Source organism: Mus musculus, chromosome 9, assembly GCF_000001635.26.
Source record: "Mus musculus strain C57BL/6J chromosome 9, GRCm38.p6 C57BL/6J".
Lineage (NCBI taxonomy): Eukaryota > Metazoa > Chordata > Mammalia > Rodentia > Muridae > Mus > Mus musculus.
In genome coordinates this window covers 103,520,794-103,548,119 of record NC_000075.6, presented here as the reverse complement: position 1 = coordinate 103,548,119, position 27,326 = coordinate 103,520,794, and the positions used below count along the sequence as shown (strand labels likewise).

General features: G+C 46.4%; 1 protein-coding gene and 1 long non-coding RNA gene across 10 annotated transcripts in view; one reads left to right on the top strand and one right to left on the bottom strand.

Annotated features, from left to right (window-relative positions):
* Positions 1-27,326, top strand: part of Tmem108 (transmembrane protein 108) — a 278,965-nt gene that overhangs the window by 213,781 nt on the left and 37,858 nt on the right. The window lies entirely within an intron of this gene.
* Positions 883-26,202, bottom strand: Gm32743. The gene is made up of 2 exons (XR_379793.3): positions 26,022-26,202; positions 883-2,312 (listed from the first exon to the last, which is right to left on the bottom strand). It is a non-coding gene; the product is annotated as a predicted gene, 32743 (long non-coding RNA).

The following is a 27,326-nucleotide window of genomic DNA, read 5'->3' as shown; positions in this document are numbered from 1 at the left end:
TTGGTCAGGGTGCTTTCGTCTAATCTGTTTTCCCTATTCTGATTTTATCAAGGAGAATACACCTTATGGCCCGTTCCCCTCCTGAGCAGGTTCCAGCCCAAGGTCACATAATTCTCTTAGTTGACCCAAATTCTTAACCCACAACACTTTTTAGCCCCTCTTTGCTTTTTGTAACATTGACAATTCTAAAATCTTATTTTCAGAATACATTTAGGAAATCTCATTCAACATTCAGATTTTAGAAATAATTATAGCAAAGTGTTCTTTGCTTTGTCTTTGTCCGCCATTTCCTCCTGATTCTGTCTGTATTGGACTTTCTGAATGGGATGCCCCATGGGAGATGGTGTGTCCTCCCCGGACACATGACATCCGTCCGTTCTTCGTGGATCGTCCTCTTCAGCACCCAACTAAGATCATCTCATTTCCCCCTGGTATAACTAGCGCTTTCCCCTTGGAGCGAGTAAACACTCAGCTTTCTTTGTGGAGAGACATATTTAGATTTTTCTCTGTGACCCTGTGAAGCTGTGCCTCTGCTCCCAGCACGACAAGTAATAGCTACCCCCTGTGAAGGCAGCGTTTATAATGGCATTAAAGGCTGCAGACCTTTCTAATGTGTATTTAAGCCTTTTCCCTACTGCACGGATGATTAGCATTAGAGAAAGCAGCTAGCAATTGGATGGCAGTTTCCCTATCCACAGTAATCTAATAGAAGATTAACTCCTCGCCGCCGTTCTATTAATATCTGTAGTTGAAAGCTTCCCTGACTTGATTCCTGTCATCCCTGTCCATGCATAAATGGATGGGGCTGTACTCCTTAAGGAATGCTTAAGGTTTAGGTTTTTTTTTCCCCCCTATGTCATTCTACCAAGATAAACGAGCTGCTCAAAAGAAATGGCTAAGACTTTATTGGAAAGGGTAATACTTGGAAAAAATAGAATGTGTTTAATCACTGAGAAAATGAGGCTGACAGATCCAAGATGTGTCCCGGCTCCCACCCAGTTAATAGAGAATGACAGCTTTGTGGTTTAAATTAACGCTGATTGGAGGCACAACCAGGCAGGATGGGATGGTAACCGGCCTTCATAAGCACGGCATGGTTATTGGGATGATCTCGGTGATAGCATGAAAACTCGAGACGCCCCTCCGTTTTAGTCTGATGCTCTTCTAAGTACATGTGTACTTTGGGAAACGGTGGGCATACAGCCTCTCTCCATCAGCATCCCTCATTCTCTGTTGCTTTGCCTCTCTGAACGTTGCCGTTTGTCTCCACTGTCACCAAGGGAGCCAGACAGCTGCACCACACACACTATACCGCTTCTTCACCTGGTCTCAGAGGTTGGTGGCTCATAGGGAGCTGCTTATAGCATCAAGCATGACGCTCGTGTGGGTGCTGCACAGGTGGATAGGCCGTTCACATATCTTCAGAGCAAGGACACATACTCAATTTAGTGTTTGTATATCCTGGTGCTTAGAAATGTCTCAGCATAACACCAAAGCTTGTGGCTTTTGGGATAGAGACACAAAGATGTTACTGTAATAACTATGGGAATAAGCTCTTCGATCGCCTTACTTCCTGCCTGTGGAGATACTTGGCACCATGGTATTCTTGCTGTATAATCTTGAAGTTGTTTACCCTTGCTGTGCCTCAGTTTCCCCACTGTCATACGGGAAACTTGTCCATACATTGAGGGAACCAAATGGCAATATAGTACTGGCCAAGTGCTTTTAACAACGCCCGGCACATGGGAAGTGCCTTCTGAGAGTTCAGAGCTTTCCTTACTCTGTATCCCGCTTAAGAAAGTGGAGGCGTAGACCAATCTCCTGTTTTGATGGATGAAGATGAAGCCAGCAGTTCAGTGAGTTATCTTTGCTGACATAGTAGTTGATGGGGGATCTGCATCACAGAAGAACCACTCAAAGCCTTAGAGTCTTTCTTTATGTTCCTGGGGAAGATCGTGTCTCATTCCCATCTTTTCATCATGAGGAATGGTTTGGAGGTATAGAAATAAATCCCCCTGGGACCTCAACTTGAACATCCAAAGTGAGACTGAGACCAAACTCTGTCCACGGAAGACAAACAAACAAAAGCACGTGGGTCTCTTCACTTGGAAGGCCCACCGGTGCTTGGTTCACTGGTAACTGCCAAAAACAGACTTGATGAGCCAGTCCAGTTGGAAGCATGAGTCACCGCAGCCTTCTCCCTCCCTGCCTCTTCCAGGGTCACAGCTTCCCCCAAGAAGCCTCATCCATGGGTTGGTTGCACCAAACTCAAGCACTGCTGAAGCTGCAGCCAAAGGGGGAGGGGGCTGTCTCTGAAATAAAGACCCAAAGAAGCAGCAGTGAGACCAATCTCATAGCTTAAAATCTTGAAGAAATGAACATTGGTTTGAAAAAAAAAATGATTTTTTTTTTTTACAATACATGTTGATATGCAATGAAACAGTATGCACAGTGGTATCTCTCATCTGTGCACACACATACTCTGCAGCTCTGGTCAGCACATGTCCCCAAAGCAGCCCCCACCCCACTATGAAAATCCAGAGAACCCCCATCAAGCTTCTCCTATAACAAAAGGGGAGGGTGAGGCGAACACAAAGACAAGTACAGCCTCTAATCATCATCTGCTCTCCATCTGGGGTACTGTGTCACTGGGCGTTCCATTAGTCACACGAAGCAAGGAAAACAGGAAACACACACACACACACACACATACATACACAAGGAGGTGAAGGGGGCTCTCAGCTGGCTCCTCTTTCCATAGTTTATCCCTATTCACCAGAGCTTAATCATGACAGAAGTTAAAGAGACTGCACTTTCAAAGTATCCGTTTAAAAAAATGAGTGCCAGTTATAAAGGTACACACTGAAGAGCCTTTACCTTTAGATCGTCCCTGGGGGAGCTGGGGCCCTAGGTTGACTTTCGTCCCAGTGAGAAGGCTGCGCTCTAAGTGACATCACGATGCCCAGTTCTTAACTAAAGAGGCCTGACACTTAAAAACAGAGGACCTTGCCATCACAGGATAAGGGATGGAGGTAGGAAAGAGAGTCCTTCTCATGTCCTCATGGATGGAGATGTAGCCACACCTCTGGAAGAGCTAGAAGATAAGCTTGAGTCAGCATCTTCCTCCTGTCCTTACAGGACCCAGCTGGCAAGGTCCCTAGGGGATGGAGAATCAGGCCTGCTGGGGTAGACATACTTGGTTCTAGATGTTTAGTATGCAAGACCCCAGAAAGAACCAAATCTGGGGGAAATGCTAAAACATAAGCCAGCAGGCTGCCCAGGATAACTGTCAAAAATAAAGGCTGGAAAAGCTGGATTCTGAGTCAGAAGACAACCAACAAGAGGCTCACAGTGTGGGTGGGAAAACACACTTCGTGTAGGAAGAAGGGATGGAGATTGGCATCTTAGCATTAATCAGGACAGAAATGACCCTGGAAAAGCCAGCTTGGCCAGGGAAGGAGGGTTTATAGACCTCCAATAGAATGGGGATTTATTCCAGCTATGCTGGTGTGAGTGACTGGAAAAAGATTCAAAGATCCTGGGCTAGCAAACTCTACAGCATGGCTATTACCCATCTGGATCAAGTAGTCAGGGACAAATGCATGGCCATGACTAATGATGTGATAGATATTAAAAACCCATACTCTTCCCTCCCCTTTATTCAGGCCTCTCAGGGTGGTCATTATTAAAGAATCAATAAACAGTCGCACAAAGGAAGGGAGACTTTTTTTGGCCAAGTCCTGAAGATCTTGGCACATGTGTGAATAATATGAGTTTTATAAAAGAAATGAGATTTTCTTCTTGTGCTTTCAAATGTATACATTGCATGGATATCTTATAGAGCAATAGATTAAAAAAAAACCCATGAATTCAACACAGGAGCTCAACATTAGACCAGTTTTTGAAACAAGCAGGGCAAAACCCTGAAGAGTAGTAACTAATAGCAACAGCTTGTAACCTTTAGTGTCATCTTGACGAGAGGGATCAGTGGATGTGGTTGAAAGGGCTAGTTAATATAATTCAGTGCCGCAGCCAGTGTGAACTAGATGCCTGCTGGCAGGGGCAGGGGACACACACTGAGGTGGAAGCTGGGGACTCAGCTGTGAGCAGCATAACAGTCCAAGTCCTTAGCACCTGTAGGACTGACACACGTAAGAACAAACAGATAGGAGCTGGGCCTGCGTGGAAGCCAGGAAAGAGCTTGGTTGAAGGGTGGGGCTTTGGCATGGGAAGGGGAAAAGTGCAGACAGGACCTGAGAGTGGGTGACAGGGGACAGTTCTGACCACCATCCACCTGGTGAATTAGTTGGACTGTGAGGTTTCCCTCGTGAACTCATTCTATAGACCAGGCTGGCCTTGAACTCACAGAAATCCTCCTGTCTTTGCCTCCTGAGTGCTGGAATTAAAGGCGTGGAATACTACTTCCTGACTTCACAAACACCCTCTTAGAGCTGTGATCAATGGTGGCACTCTGGTACCTGACACAAGGAAAATTAAGAAACAAGTTGTATTTTAGACTTAAAAAGTGACTCAGAAGCAGTGTTCTTTTGTGCCAGTTAATGTCCTTAAACTGCCCAAGAAGGGCGTTGAGCCCTGGGGTGGTGACCTGAGACACACTGGTCCTTTCAGCCCTGGTGAAAAGACAGAGAAGAGATAAAGTGGGTGTGAAGGTTATTGCACACTAATTTGTAACCGCCCCTTTCAGAGCTTTTCTTAGAATCCACCATCTGTGGTATGTTATCATCTTCAAAGCCCATGATATACATTAGGAAATGGGGAAATAACTAAAAATCTTGCTAAAAGTCATGCTGTTAGTTGTAATCCAAGGATTTAAAGCCAGTTCTGATTCCAAAATCTGTATCTACTATACTTAGACGTGTCATTATAAATACCACCTCTTTTACCCCAGAAAATCTCTCCTAGATGAGGTATGCGCAATTAAATCCAGAACCCAAGGCACTGTATCAGATAAAATCACCTAGTATTTTGGGCAAGTAAATTGCAGGAAAAAGAAAAAAAGGGGAGAGAATATAACCTATCAATTAAAAATTATTTAGAGATAACAAATTTTAGTGGATAGACTTTATTTAGATTCTCATTCAAAAAAAAGCATAGATAGATAGATATAGATAGATATGACAGACAGATGATAGATACCTAGTTGATTGGTTGGTTGATTGATTGATTGATTGATTGGCTGATTGAGAGAAGAAAGAAGGAAAAACTGATCAGATTGAGGAGTTTGCATTCTAAGCTAGCTAGAATTATAAATTTATTTTTCATTATCTATCATGTGTGACACTACAGTGATTAGGTCTTTGAAGGAAGTCCTCTCAAGATCCATACTAACATATTTCTGGAATATATTCACTGTCTGGGACGAACTGAGCCCTAAAGGACTGGAGAGTAAAGGAGCTGCGTCTGTCCTGGCTGCTGTGGCCCAGTGACAGGCACATGGGGAATGCTGAGCTCTGCGTCCGTTTTATATATGCTGAAAAACTTTCCACAATAAAATGTAAAACCAAACCAAGGACAAACTCTGCCCTCAGCTGCCTGAGAAACGAGTTGCTCTGGCCACCTGTACCCTCCCTACTCCCCTGCAGTAGAGCACAGTGCATGTCACTTCCATCACTGTCCTGGTTTCTAGACCTGATACAGACATTGGACTTCTGCCCACTGGAGACTCCTGTCCTGCCTCTCAAGCCTTGATAGAAACAGCCCCAGGGCCCAGCACACCCAAGAACCCAGGAAACTGTTCCATGTGGGGAAAGGTGATTGTTGAAAAGGCTGCAAGTCTGCCGTTTGTGTTACTGGCTTCATAATCCTGAGCAAAGCCTCCTACCTTGATGGCCTGGGAGGGTGGTTGTGACGACCAGGAGGAATCGCAAAAACAATCAGATCCATTCATCCTGAAGGTCTGGGCTCCCAGGGGTCTTGAGCTGCTAAGATCCGGCAGCGAATCAGACTGTCTCTCTCAATCTCTCCTTCCTCTCTCTCCCTCATCGTGAATGTTTTCCTGAATCCTGACTACCTCTCCCAATGGATTTCCACCCCTGAAGAAAGGATCCACACTGTCGGTGTCTTCGTGTTTCCTGAACATTTTAGTTACTTTTCTCGATGTGACAAAATGCCCAACAGAAGTGATTTGGGCATCATGAGAGGATACAGCCCATCAAGGCAGAAAAATCACAGTGGCAGGCATGTGAGTCTCCTGGTCCTATGGCATGCATTCCTCAGTTTACCCCATCTAGAAAACTCCTCATAGACATGTCCAGAGGTCTGTCTCCTAGGCAATTCTGGATCCTGTCGAGTTGACAGTCTTAACCTCCACAAGTGAGGTAGGAAGAGCATGGCTTTGGGATCAGAGAGATCTGGGTTCAACTACTATACCTGTCACTCCCTAACTGCAGAGGCTTCAGCAAATGTTTAAAGCCCTTCTCCATGAAATAGCCATAGTGACCTCCAGAAGAATTTAATGAAGGAAATTAATTACCCAGGCCCCGCCATGCCGTCGACGTCATTCTCCATACTAATGTGTGACTGGCTTTCACTAGCTGCTTCACTAGCTGCTTCTCTGCCTTGGGCTGTCCATGGATAGAGTTGTTCATGTCTGTCATAACACAAAGGCCCCCAGTGGACTTCCCAAGCTGTGTCCCTTCATGTAGGACCACCTACCCAAAGGACGGTACCTTTGTCTGCTTTATATGCAAATGCTGAGTGTGCTCACATTGCCCCTACTTGGGAGAAAAATGGTGGTCCCTCAGAAAAAGGGGCATTTGTTTTTGTCATGAATGGCTCCAAAGACTGCCAAGTGTCGAGAGAAAGGGAATTCAAATTCATAGTCTCAAAGCAACGGACCTGATTTGAAACTATATATATATATTTTTTTTTTAAACCATGTAATTATTGCTTTTTGGTTGACTCGGGATCCTACCCTGAGCATCACAAAGCCTGGCTTATTATGAGAAAAATATCAATTTATCCAAATAAACCTGACTGAGCATTACTAAAGTCTTTCCCTGGGCCTCCCTTGGGTCCTAGACAACTCTGCACATGTTAACCTTCCAGATGGCTCTTCAATGGAGTCAGAAACCCTCCTGACCACGGTACAGAGAAGGGCCATGAGCTCCCGCTGCGGAAGATGCATCAAGATCAGCATGGACAGTGTGTGCTTCAGTGGCTTCTCTGCCCTCCCCCCTCCTCTGCTTTCCACTCCAACCCAGAAGGTCAAGAGCAGGAATCCCACCTTCTGGCAGAGAAGAGCCCAGACAGAACCCATTTCTGTGAATGTTTCAGGTGGGCACCAAAACAGTTGAAAAGCCTGTCAGGACATGGGCAGGCAGGAGCAGAGCCAACCGCGTTCTGAAGGAGCTCTGGGAGATTCCCCCGCAGCACGGGGGCGCAGCTGAGGAGAGAGGCGCTGGTATCCTAGTTTGCTTGCTCTCCAGCAGTTTGCTTGCTCTCCAGCTGTGCTTGGTATTGCACCGCTATCTGCTGAAGGTCTCCTTTCCCAGAACCACCTACGTTCCTCTCCTTGGGGGTTTCCTTAGGTTCTGTCTGTACTGTTTGGCCCCATGGAAATTGTCTTGTTGAGGCTAGGAATGTTAATCCCAGAGGGGTACAATAATCCACCCTCAGACTTGAAATGGGGGCTCTTTCCTAAGGAAAATGTGCGGTTGTTTAAGCATGTGACACATTGGGACATGAATTCGTTGATGCCCAAGGCATGTGACAGCTTGGCTGGTGAATGAAAAAGCTTTGTTAGGTCTTATCTCTGCAGACAGGCCCAGAACAAAAGCACCATTGAAGAGCAGGAAGAACATCCTGGAGATGTGTGTGTGTGGGTCCATGTTTTGCCCCGGGGGGAGCACTAGGCTAGTTTACCCAGCTCCCCCACCATCGGGTGCTGGGTTTTTAGGGAAGTACTGAGCATTGCTCAGAGGTTGGAAAAACTGCAGCCTAGGATGTGGGAGGCCCAAAGCTGGAGTTCCCTGACTCCTAGGCATCCAGTTGCTGCACACAGGAGTCGGGAAAGGAGATTAGGGGTCCCCAGGTATGCGATGAGGACTCCTGGACATCCAGGAGCTGCTGGGTTGTGAGGAGTTTGGAAACAGAGTTGGGGAGGGGGCCTGTGGGCTGCAGACTTCAACAAGCCAGGCAGCAGTTGTCTAGGAGGGCAGAGGGGCCTGTAGGCAAAGACCTTCTCCGTGCTCCCTACAGCGTTTCTTGATGGAAGAGGCAATCTTGGTTTCAAACTGTTTATAACTGTTCATCGTGAAAAATGGGTGCCCACCATCTCCTCAGGATAGACAAGAGATTGAATACCTTTTGAAGGGAGGAATGTCTGGAAAGGGAAGCTTATTGGCTAAACCCTCAGGGCCTCATTAGCATAAAGAACTGTTTTTGGCTACATGACCAGAAATCACATTGCCTATGTGAGAAGTGTGGCACATGTTCTAGGTCAGAAATCTAATGGGAAGCAGGGAGCCACTGACTGTCTCTGAACCCACTCAACTGTATCAAGTTTCCTGGCATGGCCCACAGTCCCACAGAGGTGTGTGTGTGTGTGTGTGTGTGTGTGTGTGTGTGTGTGTGTGTGTGGTGTGTATAGAGTGTGTCTTGTGTCTGTGTGTGTAGAATGTATGTACTGTATGTAATGTATGTGTGTAGTGTCTATAAAGTGTATCTCTGTGTCTATGTATGTAGAGTATAGAATGTATATTGTGTGTGCAGTGTATGTGGGGTATGTGTGTATGTGTGTATATGTGTGTGCTGTGTGTTCTGTGTGTGTGTGCTGCGGGTTCTGTGTGTGTGTATATATGTATATGTATGTAGTGTGTATAGACTATGCCTTGTGTCTGTGTGTGTAGAATGTGTGCACTGTATGTAGTGTATATGTGTAGTGTCTGTAAAGTGTATCTCTGTCTATGTATGTAGAGTATAGAATGTATATGGTGTGTGTAGTGTATATGTGTTCTGTGTGTATGTGTGTGTGCTGTGTGTTCTGCTTGTGTGTGTTTGTATGTGTGTGTGTGTGTGTGTGTGTGTGTGTGTGTGTGTGTGTGTAGTATGTATAGAAGCCAGAGGTCAGCATGAGGTATCCTCTGAACTCTGGTAAGTCCCATCTGGCCTCACCTCTTAAGCACTAGGATCAGGGATGTGCACTGTGATGCCCAGCTTCTTATATGGGGGATGGGGATGGGGATGGGGAGCCCAGGTCCTGATGCAGGCACTTTGAGCTCTCCCCAGCCTTCAGCCTCCCTTTCACTTGCTTTGCTTGCTTTTTGTGTATTTGCATAGCCAGAGTAAAAGTTGCAACAGTTTCCCCACAGCCTGCGGGCTCTCAAGGGCAGGAGGTTACAAAAACCAAAACAAAAAACAAAAACAAAAACAAAACAAAACACACCCTAAAGCAAAGGTCCAAGTATACCCGTCCCAAACACCTGCACTGTGTGGTACCCACTTCCTTGATGATTAAACATCCTGTCAGGCTGCAGATGATTAGGCCTCCCGAGGAGGCTAGGGGACTGTTTAGGAGGATTCATTCTGCCAGGGTCGCATTCCCTCTGCCTGGGGGAGAAGATGGGAAGTCCCCTCCATTGCATGGCACTTGGGGGTGGGGGGTGCAATGGGGGTGCATCTAAGCAATGAATCCTCCTGTCTTTTCTTCCCCTGTACCTCACAGTTTCGCTTTGGAGAGGGAAATAAACCTCACCACAGTTTGAGGAGCGGGAGCAGCCAAGTGCCATCATCACCTCAGTTTGTCACCTCCCCAGAAATGCGCTGGGTTGTCCTCCTTCTCCAAAACAACCTAGAAAGAAGTCACTTGCCTTTAGATGATGTATGCTCTCTGCCAGCCTCCCCCTCCCCTGCCTTGCTGGGTCTCACAGTGTGAGGCAGCCTCTGTTGCCATGGAGAGCAGCTTCAGGACCGAGCAGAGCTAGGAAGAGCCTTTGGGCTAAGTCTTGGTCCTCTGAAGAAAAGGTTAAGGGGATGGGGGGGGCAGCCAGAAGAGATGCAGAAGAAAAACCCACAACAAAGGAGAGAGAAAGTAGAGAGAGGTGAGGGAGAAAGAGCAGAGAAGAGACGGATGAGAGAAATGAGGGAGAGATCAAAAAACAAAGAAAAAAGCCTTATTTAATGAATGGGTGATAATTTTTCTGGGGTGAATCTTTCTAAAATGGAGATCTTGGACACCAAGACCAGCTGGCTTCGAGGGAACATGTGTCAGCCCTGTGTCTCTTCACCTATTTTGGGTGTGTGTCTGGGCTTGGGGGAGGGGATGGTTGGTTTTGCTAAACATGCTGTGTCTTCCCTCAGTGTTCCACCTCGTCCTGCTTCCTAGATCTTGTGTTGCCAGCTTGTATGTCCAGGTCAGACCTGTCTTCATGTATTCATTCACATAAGGTTCTGTCTAGTGAACAGATGACAGCCTCAGATGACAGTTTCAGACTAAGGGGAGGAAAGGTCCCTTAAAAACATGTCAGACGCCGGGTGTAGTGGTGCACGCCTTTAATCCCAGACTCAGGAGGCAGAGGCTGGCGGATTTCTGAATTTGAGGCCAGCCTGGTATACCAAGTGAGTTCCAGGACAGCCAGGGCTATACAGAGAAACCCTGTCTCGGGGAAGAAGAAAAAAAAAAAAAAAAACACGCCAGACACACGATATTTGAGATTTACTTCATAGAGATGGGAGTTGATGACCTAGCATGTCAGGAAAGTGGGTTAGGGTGGACCTTAAAGTAGAATTGTGAGATGCCCAGAATTTACCACCAAACAATACAGGGAAGGGGGGAGTTGAGGAGTGGACATAGTGGCTGCCAGTACACAGAAGGGTCACAGTGTTACTATTCTGCCTACTTTTAGATAGCTTGTGCATAATAAAGTTTAAATAATAATAATAAAAAATTGAGGGCCAGTAAGATGGTTAAGGCATTTGTCACCCACCAAGATTGGTGACCTGGGTTTGTTCGGGGGACCCACATACTGAAAGGAGAGAACAGACTCCCAAATGTTGTCCTCTGATCCCAGCATGTGCGTAGTGGCACGTGCACACACACATGAAAAAAGTAAGTCTAATATCTTTGAAGACAGTTGAACATAATGTCTCTCAACCTCTCCATATGGATGGAGTCTGGGGAAAGAGACATTGAGCTGAACAGAGTGAGTCTGCAGGCACAGACCCCGATGGTGAACGTGAACACATTCTCTCTCATCATCTCATGGGGTTGAGAGAAAGGTAGCCCTGGAGTGTGGGTCGTGTCCACACTTCCTAGGACCTCCCTTGCACAGGTTGTGGGCCAATTCAACCTCCTAGTAGAAGAAAAGGAACTAGACAAACGTCTCTATACCTTAAACCACCAACAACAAATAGCCAGAGCAGGCTTCGGCATCTGAGTTGAATAGCCAAAGCGTCACTTCTGTTGCTCTGAGTGAATGAGAAAAGGAAATAAAAAGAAGAGGGCATGACTACTCCTAAAGTATGGAGAAGACAAGGGAGAAAGCAGGCAGAGGGAAGAGTCCAGCCTGAACATGCCTGGCAGACTAAACTGGACCAGGAGAGGAGAGCACACGCAGAATAGAGAACAATAGAGGAGGCATGGACCAAGTGAACAAGAGCAGGGTAGCCAAATGGATGAGTTATATAGGAATCAGGTGGGGAAGGGATGTGGGAGCCCAGCCCCAGAGAGGGAGAAGTTTAGGGTAGGCAGCAGGATAAGAAGTGCTGGGAGGAGCCACAGGTACTGAGGGATGCTGGGAGAGCTGGGAGGAGCCACGAGTACTAAGGGATGCTGGGAAAGCTGGGAGGAGCCACAGGTACTGAGGGATACTGGGAAAGCAGGGAGGTGTCACAGGTACTGAGGGATGCTGGGAGAGCTGGGAGGAGCCACATTATTGAGGGATGCTGGAGAGCTGGGAGGAGCCAAAGGTACGGAGGGATGCTGGAACTGCTGGTACCTCAGCCTTTCATCCTGGTTTTCTGAGACTTAACACTGGGGCGCCGAAGGCACCTGGAACCCATTCGTAACAACTGTATCTGTGCTATCTATAACCAAGCTACATGGCTACGCGGTCCCCAAGGACCCATACTAATGATAGCTCCTTTCTTTCCTGTTTTCCCCAAGCGTGGCTTCCCCTGTGTCCATGATACACACATTTCCCTGAGGACCTGCCTAATTAAAACTCGAGAACTTGAAAGCCATCTTATTAATATTTATCAGGAGAATTCTAATGATGGTGGATGGGGAAGTGAGAACCAGGAAGGTAGACCCGCCAGACGTCGGTTCGTGGAAAAATTAATAATAATAATAATAATAATAATAATAATAATAATAATAAGTTCTAAAACTCAGCATTGGGTTTCCTGGCTAGAGACTAAATTGTGAAATGTCCTAGATCACGGTTAGGATCCTTCAAAGGGGCAAATGTCCCGGGTGCTGCTGAAAGGGACACTCCTTGTGGGAGGGCAGAGTGTGATTTTCCCCTCTTAGAGGACTGAGGAAGCAGCAGACTCAGACTAGGTCCCAGTGGGAGGGACTCTGCTGGCATAAGATGCTGGATGTCTGGAAAATATCTGACCACTGCATCAGCTATAACAAAAACTAACATTAGGGAACTTGCAGGACTCCAGGTGCTGAGTTCTGGTCTATTTCCACCCTGGGTGCTGGCATTAAGGGCTGGTTAATATCTTCCCTATGCAGAAAGTCCTACAGGGATCGGAATATGCAGCAATAAACACCAACAGAGTGAGGAGAGTAAGCAGACGAGCCCTCCCCTGGAGGGGCCCTCACAGATGGTTGGATAAAGTAATATTGAACAGGTTCCTTCAGAGACTCTGACAGACAGCCTTACTGGGAAATGTGAATGCCCCCAAGGCAGATGCAAGCCTATTTCAAGACCTTTTTTTAGGTGAGAAAGAAAACCCAATATGCCTTAAAGCCATTCTGATGGATCCAACATCTCCTCCCAGGCTCTCTGCCCTCTCTCCTTTATTCACGTTGCACAGCAGGCCCCTGTAACCAGGAAAGCAAGTGACCCATTACAGCCACTTTAGCAAACTGAAGCAGGAGGAGACAGAGAGCAAGGGAGTCTGCGGTCTCCTGCCGCGCTCCATCATATCCCTGATTCTTTGTCATGGTGTCCAGCCATCTCCTCAGTCCCTGAACCTGATTCTTGTCATCCCTATGGAAGACCAGGGATGAAAAGCTGCCCACAGCCCAGTGGCAGTGTCTATGGATGCTAAACCTCTCTGTGCTGGGTGAGTTCTTTTGAGCCTGTGACGTCTTGTGTTTTAGGTAGTTATTTTAAGAACTTTTAGATCTACCCTTCAAAACCAGTACCCACTGGTCCTTCTGAAACGTTAATTTGGGGCTAGGGAGAAAATTCTGCTAATAAAGTGCTTGCCAGGCAAGTATGAGGCTTGGCATTTGATCCTATCACCCGCATACAAAAATCATGTTTATGTTAGAACCAAAGTGCTGAGATGAGTGGATCCCTGGGGTTCCCTGACCCTCCAATCTAGACTAATTGGTAATCTCCAGGCCAGGGAGAGCCTGGCTTAGAAAACAAGGTGGATGGTACGCCCAAGATCGCTCAGATGCACACATGTGCATAAACACACATGAGCAAAATTTCATTTTCATGGATCAAAAATTCAGCTTGCCAGTCTTAGTAGTCGTTGTTTAGTCAGGGGCAAGCTAGTGGTTGCCGTAGTGGAGAACACAAACACAGAACATCTCCATCGTCATGGAAAGTTCAGTGGCCACCCTACTCCTGTTCCAAGGGTCAGCCGACCCAGGCTTTGTTCCTGTCCGCCTCCTGTTGCTGTAAAACCAGAGTTTCCCTGGCAGCCTGACACACCCATTCTCTCATGTGTATCTGTGCTTTCCTGCTCTGCCAGCTGAGTTCCTTGGAGAACAGCATCTAAAATAGTTACTATGTAGACTAGGTAGTTTCCCAGCCCTCTTTTACAATCTTTTCTGAAAAGATGCACAGCTACATACATACAAATGTTACAGTTTTAGGGTATAAGTGCATGCCATGTCTGGTCCATGCAGCATGGGTTACAAACACCTTTACTGCTTCTTTCTAGAATCTTCACCAGCCTGAGATGATCAGCACCCACAAGTTCCAGGTTTATACTGTACCAGTCTTGGAATGCTAATAGCATCCTCTTTGGAGCAGAGGGTCACTCAGCATCCCTTGTAGTCTCTGAGCATCCCCAATAGCCCCTCTTTCACTTAAGAATAAGGCCATTGCATCGACTTCATATAAGCCAGAGCCTGGGGTCTCCCCACCCAGGCTTCCCTGATTTTCCCTTTTCTTCTAAAAGTCCAGAATAGATAGCTGTTGTTCTGCTATCAAAACACAGCAAGAGAAAATTGTCAGAATCCTGGTTCCCATCTTATCTGATGTCTCTGTATTTGTCACCAGAACACCTTCCTTTAATCTTCAGCCAGCCAGCCCCCACACACACACCCATACACACACCCCACACACACACACACACACACCACACACAGTCTCTCTTGGAGAACTGCGACCTCCAGGTGTGGCTCACGTCCTCCAAGGCATATGCTGAAACCTCACGCTGACTGAAGGAGAACTTGTCTGTGCATGTGTGCCATTTTCCTATGTTTCTCAGTCACAGGAGCATGTGGCATGGTATGAATAACCAGTGTAAGGAAGGGAAGAAAAATGAATCAGGAGATCAACAGGGACTGAAATAGAATGATTTTGAGGTATGCAGGGGTCAGTTCTATCCACCTCCAGAAAGGTCTGCTGTACACTGGTACCTGCTCATGCATGAGTGCCTTCACACACACACACACACACACACACACACACACCCCTCATAGGGTTACTACTATTGCTATGATTAAACACCATGACCAAAAGCCACTTGGGGAGGAAAGGGTTTATTTGGTTTGCTATCCTGAATCACAATCTCTTGAAGGAAGGTCAAGACAGGAACTCCACAAACAGGACAGAAGCCAGGAGGCAGGAGCTGATGCTGAGGCCATAGGGAAGTGCCACTTACTGACCTGCTCCTCCTAGCTTACCCAGCCTGCCTTCTGCTTTCTCATAGCACCTACAACCACCAGCCCAGGGGTGGCACCACCAATAATGTCTGGGCCCACCCTCAATCAATCCCTAATTGGGAAAACGCCCTGCAGGCTTCAGTACAGCCTGATCTCCAAAGGCAAAATGCCTCAGTTGAGGCTCCCTCTTCTAAGGTGACTATAGTTTGTGTCAAGTTGGCATAAAAACTAGCCAGCACACAAAGTTTAGCATAGCTGCCTAGTTTAAGTATCCAAGAGGACAGATACCCCCACTGAAGCTATGGGCAGAAGATGACACAGTGATATCTTGAGCTCCCAACAGTAACACAGAGGTGGTACTGTCTAGTCATGGCCTTCAAACTTTGCAGTTAAATTTTACCCATGCATGGTAGTCGACACCTGTAATTCCAGCAGTCAGGAGACCCAAGACAGGAAGATCTTGGATTTAAGGCCAACCTGGGCTGCATAGTAAGACCCTGCCTTGGGATGGAAGGTGGGAGTAGGAGGTTTGACTTTAAATTATAACTTCTATCTTCATCCAGAAGAACCTAGTCCAACAAGGGATTTGATTTCACTAAGAGACTTTTGGCTGAGGTAAATCTTCCCCTTTAGAAACAAACACAGCTTCCATAAGGCATGAACACCCTCATTCATTCAACCTGTCAATCATTGTACTTTTAATTATTAAGTATCTGCTGTCTCTAGGTACTATTCTAGATGTTAGAAATACATTAGCAAAACAAAGAACACTGTTCTGTTGATACTTGCATTCTAGGAAAGATGGAAATGGTTGTTGGTGCCATTTTTTTAGCTAATTTATCGTGTTCTTATACCTATACCTCCCTTATTCCACCCTAATCCCTTCTAACCCCCCAACACTAGGTACGAGAGAAAGAAGGTTAGAGGGGAAAGGGAGCATAGACCTCTATGAGCTACTTGCTGCTGATTAGGGTGTTGGGTTCCTTGAGGCAAGTCCAATCTTCATTGTCAGGATAGCTCCAACTTCTTGTCTCTTTGCTCATGACCACTTGACAAACCACAACAGCAGGGGGGAGCAGCAGCTTTCTCAGAGCCCTCCTCAGGGCTCTCCCATTCATCCCTCTCCAGAGTCCCCAGAATGAAACTATCTGCAGCTGGCAAAGATAACGAACGCCCCTGCTAGTGCACGAGGCAAATCATAATCACCCGCTGTGAAGCAGCCTCTTATCCCACACCTGGAATCAAATCAAAAACATATTCACAGAACAAATCCTCACTACAAACGGTAGATACACAGTATAAGCAAAGTGATGTTAAATACTATGAAAACACCAGGGCTGAGCTTGATGTAGGTGCATGATCATATATGACACACAAACCCAATATCAAGTGAGGTAAGAGGTAAAGGTGGCTCAAGTTTACCCAGGAGAAGATATTGGAGTCTGCTGACTGAGAGATCAGGAGAGACAGGTCAGGGGAGAGGATAGTGACCATTGTTAAAACTTGGGCTATTGTACAAATTTGTAAATCCTGCCCTTGGGAGTTGGAGACAGAAAGGTCAGGAGGTCAGGGTCATCATTGCCTACAAAGCAAGTTTAAGGCTGACCTGGACTACATGGAGCTCCAAAACAAAAGCGATGGAGTCCAAGAGGGTTTTGAGCATGGGTGTAACATGCGCTTATTTGGGGAGGGAGCATGGACAAGTGCACATGTTCATGAGCATAGACAAGCATGTGGGGGTCAGAGGTCAATGTCAGGTGTATTCCTCAGTCACTCTCCACCTTATTTGTGTGTGTGTGTGTGTGTGTGTGTGTACATACAGTCAGGTGTATGAATGCAGATGTTTGAGTAACACCACAGCATGTATGTGTGGAGCTCAAAGAACAAACTTGGGTATCAATCTATACCTTCTGTCTTGTCTGAAACATGGTCTCTCTGTAATCTTGATACCTCACACACAGGCTAGCTGGCCCATGGACTTCTGAGTATTCTCTTTACTCCCCATTTCCCTGTAGGAACACTGGGATTGTAGATGCTCAAGACCTCACACTAAGATGGCAAGCGCCCTTACCCACTTACCCATTGAGCACTCCTCCCTGGCTTCTCCACCCTTTTTTTTTTTTTCTTTTTGAGGCAGGATCTCTCACCTGGGGCTCACTGATTCAGCTAAGCTGGCTGGCCTGTGAGATCCAAGTGGCTCTCCCAGCCCTGGGGTTACAGATGTGTGGTGCTGTAGCTGGCATGGATGCTGGGGATCCAAAATCAAGTTGTCCTGCTTCACAGACTGAGCTACCTTCCCAGCCTCACATGTTCTATGTCAGTCACCACCTTTCTCCGGGTGATACTTCAGCCTCTCTATTTAAGCCTTTTTGGAGATACTCCTCAGACACTTCTTTAATACTCCAATTAGTACAGGTACTGAGTTGGGTCAGTGTGTATGTGTCCTTAGGAAGGTTGCATGCTGGCATTTTGAGAGATGCCAGACACTCTGAAAGAACCAATAAGCTGTGGCTGTGAGGTTGAACTTCACCTTACATCCCTGCACTTGGGAGGCTAAGTCAGGAGCACTATGAGTGCAAAGCCAGCCTGAGCTACATTATAAGGCTATACCTCAGAAAAGGGATAACTTTTCTGCCCTGAAGGTTGTCACAACCAAATGGAGGACACACTTTAACATATATAAATAATTTTAATGCATCAAGTAAGACCCATTAGGCAAAACAGCAATCCTATGAGTTTGGCTACTCATAAAAGTAAGCTGTCAGGAAGACTGATGAGAGCTGAGGTGAGCTTTTAAAGCCATGTGTGGATGGAAAGTGTCACTGTGCTCATAGGAAAGGAGTCAGTACAAACCCACTGCTAGGATCATCTGGAGACTGACAGGGTGTCTGGAGGTGAGAGACACTTCCAAAATCATGATCCTGGAGGACAATTCTTAGTGTTATTCTTTCCCACCTCTTTGGGACTGGTCTAAGACTCTGTGGCAGGGATCTGCTCACTATTCTAAGTCTAAAGGAGAAGAGGAAGTCAAATATGAACATTATAGCCAAGGTTTTTTGTGGCAACTAAATAAAAAAGTTAAATCCACTGATTTCTGGTTTTTCCTTGGACATTTTTCTTTTTAAGGACCATTTTAGGCTTACCTAATTCATAGTGTCCCTGGCATCAGGACACTAACCAGAAAATCCAATTAGAATAATGGAGAACAATTGATGTTTTGGTGGGAGTTCTTCAGAACGCATTATTAAAAGAAGAACCAACTGTTTAAAAAAAAATCAGGATGGCCGGCCCATGATGGTAAATTTCTTTTTTTTTTTTTTATAGGCGATTAGTAGGAAGATAATAGACTCCAAATTCCAAGTTTGGCATAAATAGAAAAGCATAATTATAACAGAACAATAACAGTGCATATAATTAAAAACCAAGAGGGATAAATATCTGGACATGAGGGCTCATACCTGTAATACTGGTATCTGGGAAGCCTGAGGTAGGAGAGGGCCAGCCTGGGCTAAATAGTTCCAGAACAGCCTGTACTACAGAGTGAGACCCTGTCTCAGGCGGTGGAAGGAATCATGACTAAATCAATGAAATAAAAAGAATGAACTAACATGAATGGGGTCACAGCTAACAACATTTATGTCCGTGAGCGGAAATGAAGCTTGTGTCTGGTGATAAGTACTTCCACTTAATATATCCCGACATTAATCAAAAAAAAAAAAAAAAAAAAAAGCAAATTTTAGAAGTTTCATTGAGAAAAATTCTTGGTTATGAAAAGGATTTTTTAATGAATGGTACAGTCTATAGTGAGTATATAGTGTTCTACAGAACAACACAGCAGGAAGAGAGAGTCTAAAAACTATTATAACCTAAGGAAAAGGTTGACAGAGGTACACAAGTAACTATCAAAAGCAGATCATGGGCATTGGTAACTCACGAAGTCCAACATAAAGCCAAGCTTAAATTAGCTTGATGAGGTTCATTTTATAACTATAAACCAACCTTTCTGCCCTAGAGGTGACAGATAATGAAAACTTAAGACACTGAAGAAACAAATTGAAAGAGACTCTCACTAGACAATGGAAAGGCTTTCCAGCTCTTGAATTGGCAGAAGTAATATTGTGAAAATGCCTGTGGCACCAAAATAGTCAATAGGGTCTATGTAAATTACCATCAACATTACAATGACTGGATCAAAGCGTTCAAATGCATAGCTGAATGTGGATTAAATAGAATACAGCGTGGCACATAGATCTAATGGAAACCCCTTTAGATGGACAGAAAAGGATTCGGGTTTTGAGGCAGGCTCTCACTGCCTCAAAACACACTATCATCCAGGCTGGCCTTGAACTTCTGATCCTCTTGCTCTGCCTCCTCCATGCTGGGATTTACAAGTATACAGCAACATACCCAGTAGTGAGGGGATTTGAACCAAGAAAAGAGGAGAGTTAACTATAGTCACATAATCCAGGAAGCTGGAACACACAGTGAGAAGGGACTAGCTTCCATGCCAGCCTGGGAACTTCACAAGCTGATCTGGGACTTCAGCATAAAAGCAATCCTAGCTGGCAATGAAGAATCAGGGATCAGGAGTTGGCCATAATTCCAGGAACCTCTGAAAATGGGCACCTAAGTGGGTCTGGGGCCAGAGGGTTGGTTGACGGCTGTTAGGAGAAGTCTGGTCTTCAGAGCTTTCCTCTTACAGTGGAAGCAAGAGTCATCCTAAACATGCTGTCTAAGGTCTTTGTGTCTCAAAGAACTGAACAAGACATAGAAAAGCAGTACCAGAATTATAGATGTATTAAAGATTGAAGTGAATGCAGAAAGATATACTGTACAGAGCAGGGGCAGCTGGGGCAGGCCCTGGTGCAAGAGTTCCTTGCTGCACCCAATGTCCTGGTCCAGGATATATTAATTACAGAGGAAAGGGAAAGGGTCTCCTGAAAGGACAGATCTTTCTTGACTGACATGACTAGCATCTCTAGGTTATATGACATTGTTTACTGAGCAAGGGCCATCCCATGATCCTCTGTTATACATGTGGGATGCAGTCCATATACAGTACTCCTTTGATAGTGGGATTTGTACAATCCCAGGGAAGGTCTTTTGGATTGCTAGGTCCCAGAGTTAACCTTCCTATGACTCAGTTTGATCCGATCTTTGGGCCTCCTTCCCATACAGCAGAGAGTCTGTACTCTGTTGCCCATAGAGAAGAGTTCGAGGCCAGCCTGGTCTACAGAGTGAGTTCCAGGACAGCAAGGGCTATACAGAGAAACCCTGTCTCGAAACCAAAAATAAACAAAACAAAACAAAAACAAAAAAAAAAAAAGAGAGAGAAGTCTGAAGATCTACAAGTGATTAAAGGCAGACACCATATGCAGAAGTCAGTTGACAAAGAGTGCACACACTGCTAAGACCTGATCTCTTTCTCAATTTGCTCTCCGAATACCCACAGACGCTATTCCAAGTCTCCAACCTGTCCCCAGCAGGAGAGCCAGAGGAGAGACTTAATGCCATCGGCATCTGGGGTTCTTGTTGTTGTCTAATTACAAAGCCTGTGTCCTTCACTTTTGCATGCTGTGTGTCTTCCAAAGCAGGTCAAAGGGAGTTAGGAAGCAGCAGGGGCTGACACGATGGCTCAGTGGGTAGAGCTGCTTGCCTCTAAATCTGATGACCTGAGTTTGGTCTCTGGGACCCACATTGTGGGAGAAAAAGAGTTGACTCTCACAAGTTGTTCTCTGACCCCCATGTGTGTTCCATGGCATTTATGTGCCCACACACATACACAGAAAAATATAAACTTTGGTCATGACTATTGATTTTATAGACATGGAGGTGTGAGTGGGAAGAAGAGGCAGTAGAAAAAAAACACCTGTATCATACAGGTCTCTAAGGTCTGGCTTTCCTTCCCAAACCCCAAGAGCCTATTGGCCTACCCACACTCACCCTCTATCCCTCCTTACATCAACATAGGTAAGGGGATAGTTGCTGAAAATCCCAGCATTTCACTTGGCCATTTCCCCTGGGATCTAGCCCTCATACTGAGACCATCTTTGAAAGAGGCAGAGACCAGACATACACCTCATACATATGTGATCTTGACCTTGAGATTTCTCTAGAAGCTGAAGGAAGCCAGTGAGAACCCAGATGTGACACAGTGGTGGTGTTCACCTGAGCAGTACATACACTAAAATGGAAGCAACAGAGAGATTAGCCTGGGCCCTGCAAAAGGATGACACACAGTCAGTGAAGCAGACAAGAGGACCAGGGTTCAAAATCAGCCTTGGTTATATGGCAGGTTCAAGACTAGTTGTGGGTAGTGACCAGGAACGAATGGATTTGTCTTAAGCCTGTTTGTGGTAAGCATTCCTTCCTTCGTTGAAGTGTAAGTGTTGTTAGTTTTTTAGTATGAAGAGGTAGCATGTAAGCCTACAAGAGTAGACACATGGTCTGAATCCAGTGTGAGTTTGGCTCCTATGAAGGCCCAACATTCTAGGAGGAGGGAGAGCAGGAGACTCTACCAAGCATGGCTGTTCCTCCTTCAGCCACCTATCTCTCACCCAACAAATTAGGACCTTGCATTGGTTACGTTTCTCCTTGCTACTGCAGAATACATAGCAGAATAAGCTAAGGAAGACATGGTTGACTCAGTGCCATCCATCATCGTGGAAAGTTGTAGCAGTGGGATCATTAGGCAGCTGGTGACGTTAGACCCCATCAGGGACAGAGAACGATGAATGCTGATAGTCAACCCACTTCTTCCTTTCCCATCTGCCCAGGGTGCAACCCCACAGTCAGAGTGGGTCTTCCCATTCACTTAGCTCGGTCTCAGAACTCCCTCACACACATGCAAGGTCTGTCAGAGGTTTGTCTACTAGATGACTCTAGATCCTGTCACGTTTACAACATAATCATCACAGACTTTAATCAAACATAGAGCAGCTATGCAATCTGAGCCAACCCTGTCACCTCGTGCTTTCCGGGCTGACAGAGGAAGCTTGGGGCGTGAGATCTGAATTGGGAGAGAGATGGGGAGAGTGTGGAGACTCATTCATTAAACTTGCAGACAGAGAGGCAAGTTAGGAGCTGGGCAAGAGCCTTCCTCAGCCTCTTTCTTCAGTCACTCCTTTTCAGAGAAAGAAAACAGGGCTGTGATTGTCTAATCAGAGAGCCTGCTTGCCCAAACTTCCCTTCACACGGAGGCGCTGGCTCTCTCCTGACATTCGGGAAGCATCAGTGCGCTAGCTATGTCCTTAGGTAAGGTTGCTTAGCAATGAGACCACTCGATCCTGCCCACTGTATTTGCCTTTTTCTGCTTTTGTTGACCTTTGGTCTCTTTCCTCAGGGAAATCTCGATCTTGATGTTTTTGTCACAAGACCTACTATTTAGTTGCCCCTTTTGATGGACATCACCCTGCAGTATTTTGGAAACCATGTGGGAGGTGAGGGGAAAGGCATACATCCATGTCTACAGTAAAAACATGGCGGCTACCATACAGACCATATGCCAGTGAAACTCGGCCAGTAGGATGCCCAGATGTGTACAGCTAGGGCCTCACACTGATGTGTAGCTCTGTCACACGTGGTCAGATATCTGAAAGACTCCAGCTGTGTTTCAGGGGCACAGTAGAGTAAGCCAGCATCCGGAGGGTCACACAGCTCAGCCCCACCTCTAGCTGTGCCCGGACTCTCATCTAGTACAGTAAGCTGAATGGAGCAGAAGCATGAAGGCCTGTATGTGTGTTTGTTCGAGTCTAGCCGTGCCTCTGGGAGCCAGTATGAGAGAGAATGAACAGAGGCTGGGGCCAGAAGGGCCAGGCACAGAACATTAGCCTCCGACCTGGAATTGACCTCTGAAACCCCTGACTTAGAGATGAAGCTCTGTGGATAGCATGGTGCCGCCCCTCTGGCACGCCCTCCCTAGACCCCTCCCCCACACCTTGCCAAGCAAATCCTGGCACGATCCCAGCTCAGAGAGTGGCTTAAGAAGCCAGGCAGCCTCCCCGGCTGGTGGCAGGAGCCTGTCAGATTTTACTTTAAATGTCATAGAATCTTTTTTTTTTTTTTTAAACAGAGATATAAATTTCTAATTTGGCTTTTTCCTTTACATGTTCATTCGGCATATGTGCTAAGCACATGCTTTTCAAAAACTAGTTATGGTTTAGTTTTGATTTTCTTACTTCAAAATGATCAGCACCTCACACTCCTGATGAATAATTCATTATGCAAACCAAGATCCTTCTTGGGCTCATGGGAAGGGAGGAGGCAGGCGCTCTGCTCTCCTGCTTTGTGTGTGAGCGCCTGCAGGAACCCAGTGGTCAGAGCTGCTCACTCCAGGACACAGCCATGGCCGGAAGGGTCTGGATGTCACCCTGGAGTGTTCAGGGATGGCCGTGTTAAAGTGATGCTGCTGTTTATTTAAAGGCTTTGGTTTTGTCTCCCCTTAAACCCCTAAAGTTCAAAATTAGGACCTTGTTAATTAAAGACATATGTTCATCCCAGTTCGTGTTGCTACGTAAGTTTAATGTCTCTGAAGCCCAGGCTGCCTGTTGTGGTCCCTCTGGGCCAGACCACACTTGTGACTTAGTGTGAGTACATACCAATAGTAACTATTGGTATCTTTCCAGTGCTTCAATTGAGGAACTATGTTTAATGGTGTGAAGGTGTGTGTGCTTGAGTGAGAAAGAGAGAGAGCGAGCATGACTAGAAGCCAACATCTAGTGTCTTCCTCTATTGCTTTCCCTGTCTCCATCTTCCCAGCTCTGGGATTACAGGCATGCCTCCTGCACACTCCAGATCCAAAGTGTGTGGACGTTAGGGATCCACAGAGGGCACTGGGCAGACTGAGCCATCTCCTCTGCTCTTGTGTCTGAAGTCTGCACAAAGACCTGTGACTCAGCACAGTGTGTGTTCCAAGGGACTTGGAGCAGAGGGGCTTCAAGCAGAGTGGCAGGACGGGAGTGTGAGGTTTTGAGGAGAAAATGCTCAAAAAAAAAAGCATTCTTTCCACTCCGTATTTCAGAGGAACCACCAAGTTCCATGTGATGGCAGAGGAGAGAAGACACTGTCAAAACAGCTGAGCAGGGGCTGTCTTCTGTTCCTAAGATGCTTGGGAGAGGATTGGCAGTTACCCGCCATGCGCTATAACAGGAGGGGAGGGGGGGTGATGAAACTGTCTAGACAAGCCAAAAGGAGCTCTTTCATAAATGGAGAATAATGCTTGTAAGTGTAAGAAAGCATTGTGTCATATTTAATCAGCAGGAATTTTCCCCTCTCTTGCTGTTACATAAAACAATAGTACATCGATTTGATAAAATACAGCTGCTTAAACCAAGGAGCTAAGCTAGATCGTTAAAAAAAAAAAAAAAAAAAAAAAAAAAAAAAAAAAAAAACCTGTTCCATCTATCACCTGCCACACCTGCCAGTTAGATGAGGAGACCTAATTCACTGCCAGATTCGGTCAGATCAAGCTCATATGCAGATTGATGGGCCACAGCTCACTTCTCCTCAGGTGGCCTGACTTGACCAGCCAAGCAAGGTGTCATTGACCCCAGAAAGAGAATGCTGTGAACTGTCGAGTCTCAGACGGGTCCAGAACCCCAAATCTCAGCTCAATCGTGGGACATGTATTTAATACAGATGTGAAGCACGGGGCCCCTCTCCAGCTCCAGGTGCACAGTATGGGCATGGGGAAGGAGAGGGGGGGGTGAATGGGGGCGAGGGAGCGGAGGAGTAAATTAGAGGAAGGAGAGAAGAGATGAGTGGTGGTTTCTGAAGGAGCTGGTGTCGAGCTCTTGTCAGGTTTACTGCCCTTGGCCTCTGTTCTTGACAAACCCACCCCCATCTCTCTTCCCTTCCATTCCCACCCCCAGGCTCCCTTGCTTCTGTCCACTCCCCCTCCTTCTTCCCGTCCTCCCCCTGAACCCTGCTGTGGCAGATTTATTGAGGTGGAATGGATTGGAGGCATGGCAGGCGAGGGACCACCATAAATGGAGGGCCTTTGAAAAGCACTCTAGAATTTTACTAGAACATTCCACTGCTCGTTTCTGCTATACTCTAGATCAGGAGCTGCCCCCAGCAGCTGAACATCACTTTGTAAATACAGGTTTGCTAAAACACAGCCAGCCCTGTTGGTTCAAGTGGCTGCCTTTGCACTATAGTTGGCAGAACCGAATCACTGAGGCACTGTAGCAGAGCCCAGGTGGTGCTCAGTGCCTGGACCAGGTTGTCACAGGACATCACTCAATCCTGATACTTCCAGAACCTTCGGTTAGTCCATTGCTCTGAGAGGTGGCCACAGTGGGTCCCTTTATCTCTAGTTGAGGTGAAAACTGTCTTCTAATGGAGCATTTGAGGGGGAGAATCTGAGGTGGATGCACTGTGGGAATTGGCTCCTTAGCACTATCCAGAATACATTGTCATGAGAAAAATGAGGTCGTCCAGAACACGCTCATCCAAGCAAACCAGAAAAGGCATGTAATTCCCTGCGGGTGTGAGGACCTGAGGTGCTGCAGGAGGGGAAGTCGGAGGGAGCGCTGTATTCATTCCCTCAACATTGACTTATAGATTGTGCTAATAAAACCTACAGTCTGATCAATCAGTCAGCCTGTCGATCAACAATTAAATTTTAAATCAGAAATACAAAATGCTAAAATTCTTTGGAAATCAAATACTTACCAAATGCCCCAGAGAAACACCTCTGGGTGTTTACTTAAGGTAAATGAAAGCATATGTCCACCCAGACTCTTAAGCAAATGTCCATAGCAACCTTCTGCAGAACAACCCTAAAGCATCCATAGCAACCTCATTGGAAGCTGGAAATATATCAGACATGCTTGTCACCCGGTGCATGGTAGACATGTCCGTGTCTTCCAATACTGCTCGACAGTAACAAAGAAACAGCCACTAACACAGCAAACACGCAATGTCCACAGGTACTCTTAATGATTCAAAACCAACCGCAGAAGACCAGGAACCCACTTACATGAAAAATACGCCACAGCCCAGTCTGTAGTGAGGTCCGTCGGATTTGCTCGGGTGAAGGAGAACTGTTCGTGCCAGCTGAAGTCAGCTGAAGGTTTTCACACTTGAACGTCTGGCAGTTACTTCTGGGAAAAGTGCACCCCGGGCTGTCCAGCCACCTCTGTATGATATAGCTCCACCCAGACTTATGACACATCTTCACTCCTGACCTAGCCTTGGAACTTAGGGTCACTCCTGCCGTAGTCACAGATACAAGGGTCAGGAACACAGACTCTGTCCATAGATCTGCGTCACATTGTAAGAAGAACCTGGAGCATGAGATGATTCTGGTGTGTATGGGAAATACAACCCGGTAAAATACTAAGGCACTTAACACACGGTACCTGGGGTGGAGAAGAACCAAATAAAGGGTCCTCAGCTGGCCATCTCTGCCACCAGCACTGCGTCTACAGTCAATATTCTCCCCGCTGCCAGTAAATTAGCTACAGCCGATGCCACTTCCGTTCAAATGCTTTTCCACCAGTGGCCGATGCCTACTTTCAGAAAACAGTGTAAGGAGACCCTTGCTAGGGCAAGCGTTCTTTAGCATAATTGTATAGTTTTACCGGGGGAGGCATAAAGAAACAGAGGACACTGACAGATCAGACAACTGAATCTAGTCAAATCCAGCCTGGTGAAACGATTGAGTGTACTGGGGTTAACCTGTAGGAGGACAGGCAGCCCAAACAGCTGTGCCACTGAAGGGTCTCAACCTCTGCGCAGCCTTCAGTCTCCCTCTATACTTGACCACCCCTCAAGACCCCATGCAGCTGAGGCAAGAGATGAGTGATGAGCAAAATCTCAGGAGAGCATCTCGTGGCTCACCTCCTCCCACAAAAGAGCAACAGCAGCCTCGGTGCTGTTCCCATGGAATAGTTATCAGTTTCATTGTTTTGCTGGTTGCGTTACCACAGATACGAGCTAAAGCCCTCTAAAGCCCTCTATAAGGACCAACTTCACTGTGGCTGGAGCCATGACACTACTGGAGGAAATAGCTACACTATAGCCTGCTCTGCTCCAACTCCCACATTCTTTCCTTTTTTTCTGTTTTATTTCTTGTATGTCCTGTGTGTGGTGTATGTGCACTTGTGTGTGCAAGTGCCCATGTGTGTGAGTGAAAAGACCAGAGAGGGACATCGGGTGTCTTCCTCTGTTGCTCTCTGCTTTCTCCCTTTGAGAAAGGTCTCTCGCTGAACCTGGAACTCATCTTTATTCACCTGAGCTGGCCAGCCAGCAAGCCCTGGCGTCTCCCCATCTCTGCAGTCAT